Below are 7678 nucleotides of genomic sequence, written 5' to 3' on the forward strand. Positions count from 1 at the left end.
TGCATCAGGAATGTAGCCCGCCCACTCTACGAACACCAAAATTCAAGGCTGGTATGGGCTGTCATCGTGCCACACCAGACAGAGGCTAGCTGCTGCAAGGGATGATGTACTTGAGGGTGTCTGTTCAGTCAACAAGATCACCTGGTTGTGCTGTGACGTATGTTCAGCTGTGAAGTGACATCCGTTCAGCGAGCAGACTCCATTTCTGGCAGGGCTTTCACCTGCACTCCTGCACTTTGAATTGCTGAAGCTCCCTGAGGGCTCTATTGAGGGCACCAGAAGAGTTTCAAGGCCCTTCGGGCATCTCCTCTTGTCTCCTTGGGCTGAATAGGTGGATGGAAGATCTCTTCCCAGGTAGTACTTAAGGCAGGTGGAAAACAGACTGTAACAGGACCACTGGTGGTGCTTCATTAGGATAGGATAGGATAAAGTCTTGTATAGCGCACGAATGCCGAAGCGTCTTGGTGCTGGTAAGCACAGAGGGAGGACACAATCCTCAGATGCGAAAAAAATATGGAACGCTTCACGAATTTGCGTGTCATCCTTGCGCAGGGCCATGCTAATCTTCTCTGTATCGTTCCAATTTTAGTATATGTCCCTGCTCTTCAAATGGCTTGAGTGGTGCTCCAGGTTATGCTCATAGTTTGTGGCAGTCGGGTTGCATCCCACAGCCAAATAGGTTGTCTCACTAATTAGTCAGGATGAAATGTATCTTGGCTTTTTTTTCTCATTTTGGAGCGTCAGGTCCTTCTTTTGATGAATCTGATGTGCATTGTAAATTCAAGCCAGACAGGAGCAAAATAACTTCAACAGAATTGTTTTCTTCCTTCTAGCCCTTCGTAGATGCTCTTCCTAGTGGGTTTAGCTCTCAGCTGTGACAAATGTAATGTTCTGCAGGTCACGAGTTCACATCCAAACGAGGCTGAGTCAACCATCTGTCTTTCCAATGTCTGTAAGTTGAGTAGCACCAACTTGTGTAATGGTAAAACCTATTTTATGGCGCTTAGAAATGGCAGAAGTGTAGTATGAAGTGGTATAGGTTTTAATATTTTATGTTGCCCCAAAGTCAAGAGTTTGTCTGTTTAAATGCACATGATAAGTTTTAATCTGGTGTGTTGTCTGTTATCAAGCACTTGTGGATTTCACTCAAGACATGGACCTGTTCATAGCTAGACCTTTTAACTTCCAGATACAACTTAGAAAATGCTGAATCAAACCATCACCTGCCGTTTCTCCTGCATACAATACATTAATTGCCTCTAGGTTGCTGATACCAAAGGGTGCCCTGGGATTCCTTTTCATTCACTTCTATTGTTTGTTGTGGGGGCGTGTGCCAGCAGCCCTACGTGGGGTCATGTGCTAGAACATTTTGCACCACTCCAAATATGCATGCGGCCTAACATTAAGGTTAATCTGTTTTCCACTGCCCTGGAATAACACTGTTTGTAGATATTAACACTTGTGTGTACTTGTGGTTAGGTGCTTTGTGGACACGTAATTGACTTTACCCTTATTTTATGTTGGAGGGACCATAATCTGCAAGCGTTCCCGTGGATGGCTCATTGAATGTTATGAGTTTCCAAACAGGATCGTCTTGCCATGTATTTGTGAGGCCTTTGGGATGAGAACACAAGATTCAAGGTGTGGTAGTTAGTGGAGGCATAGCTCTGTGCAAAGTCTGATCATACTGAGGTGTCTCCTGGAATCCTTGTTCCCATGCTAATGTTCAGCACGTGGATCATGATAGTAGGTGATTGGTGGTTGCTTGAGAAGCGCCGCTGAAAGCTGTGCACAATCTGTCTCTTGGCTCATTGTTTTGAGGCACACAGTACAGGCTATCATTTCTGAAATGCGTGGCATACGGCTTCTCCTGGTGGCTCTTCAGAACTAGGTGTCTGTCTCAGCCTGGATCTGAAATCTACTGTCTCTTTGGAGGGGTGATACAGGACTCCAATGCATGACCTAAAATCAAACCACCATAAACACAATTCAACAGGTGCCAAACCTCTTACTTCGTTTGAGTCTAAAATGTCGCAGAAGTTCACAATTGCCCCTAACTAAATACCATATCATGCTTTTTTCATTGCCTGCTTTTGTTCATTGTGGCGTTGGGATTCAGTGGTGTCTGTTCCTTTTTAATGAATGAGCAAGACTGGAAAAATGAGATCCCCATGAAAAGATGCCTAAGATCACCACTCTGATCTAAACTCCATTTGTAACACACTTTACGCACAATTAGTAGATTCAGCACAGAAAGTTGTTCAGAAACGTACTTCTCCAAGCAAGCATGAAGGTGGTCTTCTGAGAAAGTCCACTAGACGACAGAAGCCCACTGCTCAATTCTTTCCCGCATTTTAATTTTTGTTTTCAGATATTGTGACACTTGAAAGATGTATTGCAGACTCGTGTTCTATTCATAGCAGCACTCCAGGGCTGAGGATCGGCTGTAAGTAAATGGCTGCTCTGTGGCCTTAATGGAAATGCCAAGCATCACCCTGGGGCGTAGTGAAAAAACTGTACTCACAGATTCATGCAAACTCAGCGAGGCTAATTAAATATTTATGATTAACCTGTTTAAACCCACTTGTGATTCCCTGTATTCAGAGCCCAATATATAGTACATGTGCACAAAACGCATTGGGAACACAGAGGACGTGCGGTAGCTTGGTGGATCAATGTACCTACTCCTTAGAGATGCATTTCATCTCCTGACAGAGGTGAATTGGCCAGCCCGAAGTCTGTAAACTGAGTCGTTTTTTTAGGTCAAGCCTGGGCAGCGCATTCACTGCTCTGCGAAGCATGCTATATTCAGGTATGAACTTGAAGCTCCACCCACTCTCCGCCCATATTTTTCATTGGCTTGTGTCATTGTCCTTTGGAAGCTGTAGCTTTTTGTTTTTGTGGAGTTTTATATGGTGCTAACTAGACCCGAAGGTATCAGACCGCTTTACATGAGTAAAAACCAAAGGAAATGATGGACGGAGTGTTGAACATTGCAAGCACTCACCCCCAGTCAACTGATCTGGGTTTAATCTATCACCGTTCTTTAGCCCACTCTGCCACCCCAGTTCAGACATGGCCATATGCAAATCAGTCTGACCCTGTGCCTCATGGGAACAGTCCAGCCCGAACTGCCAAGCCATGTCTTCCCTGGACCGGAAACAAGCTTCCTAGGACCGGTTTCTGGCATTTCAGCCGTCTTCAGCCAGGCTTGCTTGAATCCAGTGGCAAAGTGAGCAAGGGACTCACGTCTGAGCATACCCAGCCAACTTATGGCGAACAAAGCAAAAACCAAAGGAAATGATGGACGGAGTGTTGAACATTGCAAGCATTCACCCCCAGTCAACTGATCTGGCTTTAATCCATCACCGTTCTTTAGCCCACTCTGCCACCCCAGTTCAGACATGGCCATATGCAAATCAGTCTGACCCTGTGCCTCACTGGGGTGGCAGAGTGGGCTAAAGAACATCTAACGCGCACAGCCTGTATGTGGCAATATGTAGTTTTCATTGCTATTAGTTTTCTACAAACTGTAACGTAGAGGTAGGCAGTAGAGCTGCATGCTTAGAAAGGGCCCCATTCGTGTGCAGCAGGTTTGTGAGCATGAAGCAATGAAAAAAAGGAATATCACAGGTGTGAATCATCGAATGTTATCCTGTGAACTGGAAAAAAGGAAAACCATCTATCGGAAAAAAACCACAAAAAATAATGAGTAATCTCATGTGTATAACACCAGTTGGTAACCGCCAAGGAGTAGACGTTCAACCAAGGTCAGCGATTGGGTGCCATTAGAAAAGTGTGCGGAAATAAAATGATGGGTTCCAGGAATCTACCAGGTGACATACGAGTGCAGAAAGCAGGCACAATTCTCAAATAACTGCAAAAGAAAATGGCATTTGATGGGAACTTGTTAATGCAAAAAGTTAATTTAAGAGTAAGCAAGGCATGAAAAACTGTTTCAACTGTCTGAAAATAATTACTGCAGTTTTTTTTTTTAGAAGATATGGTTCAATAAAACGTTTTTAGTCAAAGGCTAGCTATAGTAATAGGATCGTTACTGCATTTCGTTTCCTAATATGCATTGGTATGATGAGCTGTTTTCACAGCATCTGATAGAGATACAATATTAGACCGAGTGGTCTGTACGCACAAATTAGATTGAAAAAATTCTTCAAAAACTCATGTCAAACAGGTTGATTATAGTATCCATGTTGTGAACGCTTCAAATTAGTTTGCTACTGTCTAGGAAAAAAATAAGGATGTATGTGTGGCATTATTACAATTCCCTCTCCTAGTTCAGATCGTAATCCACAGCCTTCGGGTGTGCAATCCAATTTGCACCTGTTCTTCGCATCTGCCTTTCTGATTTGTAAATCATAGAACAAAACACGAGCCGTTCATTGTTATCATGACTACAGAAACATTGAGATAAAGGATATTTCATATCCTTGTTTCGTATCGCTCTGATTTGTTCCTACATTGTTTCTTTTATATATTTCACACTCCTTCCCTCATACATAAGGCCGCAAAAGATAACAAATAATACAATGTGAGATGCAGTGGGCGAAGTAACTCATTCAGTATCTTTTCATGGTGTTGTAAGTGAAGGTAGTATCCAACATGGTAGATACTACATGACCCGCTTGCAAAGAAACTAGTCACAGAGGTGGTGAGGCATTGATAAGTCCACGGTAACTGCTTGTTATTGTTGGATAGGGAGTCAGAGGGAATGTATGGAGATGGTGGTGATAAACTTCAAGAGTGAAACATTGGCAAGCAGGACACATGGCAGATTTCACACAATTGTTGTGTCATGAATCGTTGTGACATCTGATTTAATACTACTTGCACATCGTATGCGTGTTGATGTCTCCTTTATGCAATATGCACACCTCTTCATTACAGTGTCAGTAGTTCACAGATAAGGTACATAGCTTGGCATGATTGTGGAAAATGGGCCAGACAGATATAGGTGGAAGAGAACAGGGGATTAAGGGGGGGGGCAGTGTAGGAGAGCAGGTGGATACCATAAAGAACATTAGATCAGGCAGATATTAGGCAGTTGAAAGGATGAGCTGGGTTTTGCAGAGGCAGATCAGTCCCAGCCATATGTGAATCCGCCTTGACCCTGCTACAGTAGGAATACTATAGCCTGAACTGCCAAACCAGCTCGTGCCCGAACCGGAACACAAGCAGCCCATCACTGGTTTTGCCCTTATGAGTAGTTTGTCAGTCAGGTGCAGCTTGATGTCAGTGGTACAGTGGTCAAAGGACCAAGGTCTGGCCATACCCATGGCCACCAAGCATGTTACATCAAACAGACAAAAGGTGATGGGAGGAATGCTTGCAATTTGTCTACCACTGGCAATCACTTGGGGTAGCATTCAAACCCTTTGTTGTTTCCCACCGTCGCCTCAGAGTAGACCCAGCCAAATGTACATCAGCCTTGACCATGCTCCAGTAGGAACAGTCCAGCCCGAACTGCTACGCCAGCTCCTTCCAGAACCAGAACCCAAGCAACCCAAGACCAGTTTTCACCCTGATTGGGGCTCGTCAGTCTTGTGCAGTTGGATCCAGTGGCACAGTGAACAAGGAACCCACATCTATGCAGACTCATGGCCGCTTAGGGCATTGCGTCAAATACACAAAAAGTGATGGGAAGAATGCTTGCAATTATCTAACCTCTGGCGATTGCTCAAAGTCGTATTCCAACTGATTGTTCTTTGTACCCACCATGACACCTCAGAACCAGCCGTATGCAAATCAGCCTTGACCATACTCCAATAGGAACAGTCCAATCCGAACTTCTAGACTGGCCTGCTATCCAGTTAATTTATTTAGAGAGGGTGCATCAGCGTATCAATGTAGTTGTGGCCGTTTTTAGCGATCTACTTTGGTGAGCATTAACAAAAACAATGGGCCCTACTCCCCAAAAATGTGCTAAATTGGAACCAATAAAAGTGCACCTACGTAAGGGTGCTGATTTAATATGTTTTTGTATTAAGAAACATTACCAGCAGTACACATCAAAAGCTGCTCTATGTGCAGGTTTCTGGGCTTATTATGAGAAATGGCGTGGCATTTTACTGTGCTCCAATTCCTCCTTTGGAGATTTCGATATAGCTTAGTATTCCGCACAGGAGGAACCCTCTGGGCAGAGCCCTACATCTGCACCACCACCAAAATTGAGGATGGCCTGTTTCTCTTCCCATTGGGACTGGGAGTTGCTCCTGCCCACTCCTGGAGTAAATCTGATCTTTTCCAGGACAGCAAGAGGCTGAATAGCAGGTTTGGGAATGCCCACAAAGATACCTGTTTGTGGGCAATCGAAGGTAAACCACACCTTTGAAAACCCTATTCCCACACCTTGACTGGGATTTATGTCTGCGGATTTATCTACACGTGTGGCATAGAAAGCAGCAGTCGTACATCTATTTAAGCCTGTCAGGAATCCCATTGTAGATTCCCGGCCGGCAGAAAAGGAGGAAGGTTTGTCCATAAACGTAAACTTACTGCCAAAATAAATATTTTTGTTAATAGATCTGTCTTTAACTGTCGCTAGCCTTTTGTAATAAATCAAATTAATACATATCAATAATGTATAAAGGGACTAAGCAAAGGCCAGACCTATTGGCTTGAAACATGCTTGTTTACTGTCTTTTTTATACTAACAACCACAGATAACCCGCAATTTGGGCTTTCCCTTTCCATGCATATATCTCAATGACCATGACGTATACCGGTCCGCTGTGCCCTTTTTATTCAAAAGATAATTTTGCAAAGAGAATGTGTGAAGGATGCAGTGGAAATGTTGTGACCCGCACTTGAATTTCAGGTGACAAACCAGCTTCCCTTTCAAGCCTCGGTTTCATGCATAGAGCATTGGCAATGTTTCATAGATGATGTGTGTTAGCCCTGCCCTGTCACTGCAGTGCAGCAGGCATAGAGTGCCTGGGTTTATTCAAGAAGATTCACTGTGAGTGGAAAGCTGTCCCCTGACATGAATGAATCACTGGACGTCCTCCCTCTCACCCCTATCTTTAGCTGCTAACCATAGGTAGACGTGATATATTTATGTTTCATTGCTTTATGTACTCTCCCTCAATAGGCTGATGTGAGAAACAGCCTAAAATCAATACCAGAATTGGCAGATATTTATAGCTCGGCTGTCGGGAGAGGTTAAAGCGGTCGGTGCATGTGTGTGCAAGAATCCACTTTACAGTTTTCGTTCTTCAAACCTTTAATGGTTTGTAAAAAAAAGAATATGTTTGTGTAAACTACAAAGAAAGATTTGTATTGAAATATTGATATTCATATATCGTTTGATCTGCGAAACAGGCTTAATAACCTCTGATAACTTTCCTTGTGTCTTAGCTGCAAATATACATTGTCTTTCTAGGTCTGGCATTAGCCAAGACCTTTTAACTTTACAAAAATTATATTTATGGTAGGCTTACTTCAAGTGGCTTCCAACCAGATTCCTTGATCCATTGGTCGTTATTGCCATTCACATTTTTCTTCCTCTCTCTCTCTCTCTCTCTCTCTCTCTCTCTCTCTCTCTCTGTCTCTCTCTCTCTCTCTCTGTCTATCTATCTTTACAACTCTGTCTATTTAGCTATCTATGTATGCAACCCTTTTTATCTACGCAACAATCTCGATCTATGCAACAGTCTATCTA

At 43.4% G+C, this 7678-nt stretch overlaps 1 non-coding gene across 1 annotated transcript; it reads right to left on the minus strand.

Moving 5' to 3' along the window:
• Positions 1-507: 507 nt before the first annotated feature.
• Positions 508-614, minus strand: LOC146821789 (U6 spliceosomal RNA). Its single transcript, XR_014964548.1, has one exon. It is a non-coding gene; the product is annotated as a U6 spliceosomal RNA (small nuclear RNA).
• Positions 615-7678: the final 7064 nt, after the last annotated feature.

This window comes from Triturus cristatus, chromosome 6 (assembly GCF_964204655.1).
Source record: "Triturus cristatus chromosome 6, aTriCri1.1, whole genome shotgun sequence".
NCBI classification, from domain to species: Eukaryota; Metazoa; Chordata; class Amphibia; order Caudata; family Salamandridae; genus Triturus; species Triturus cristatus.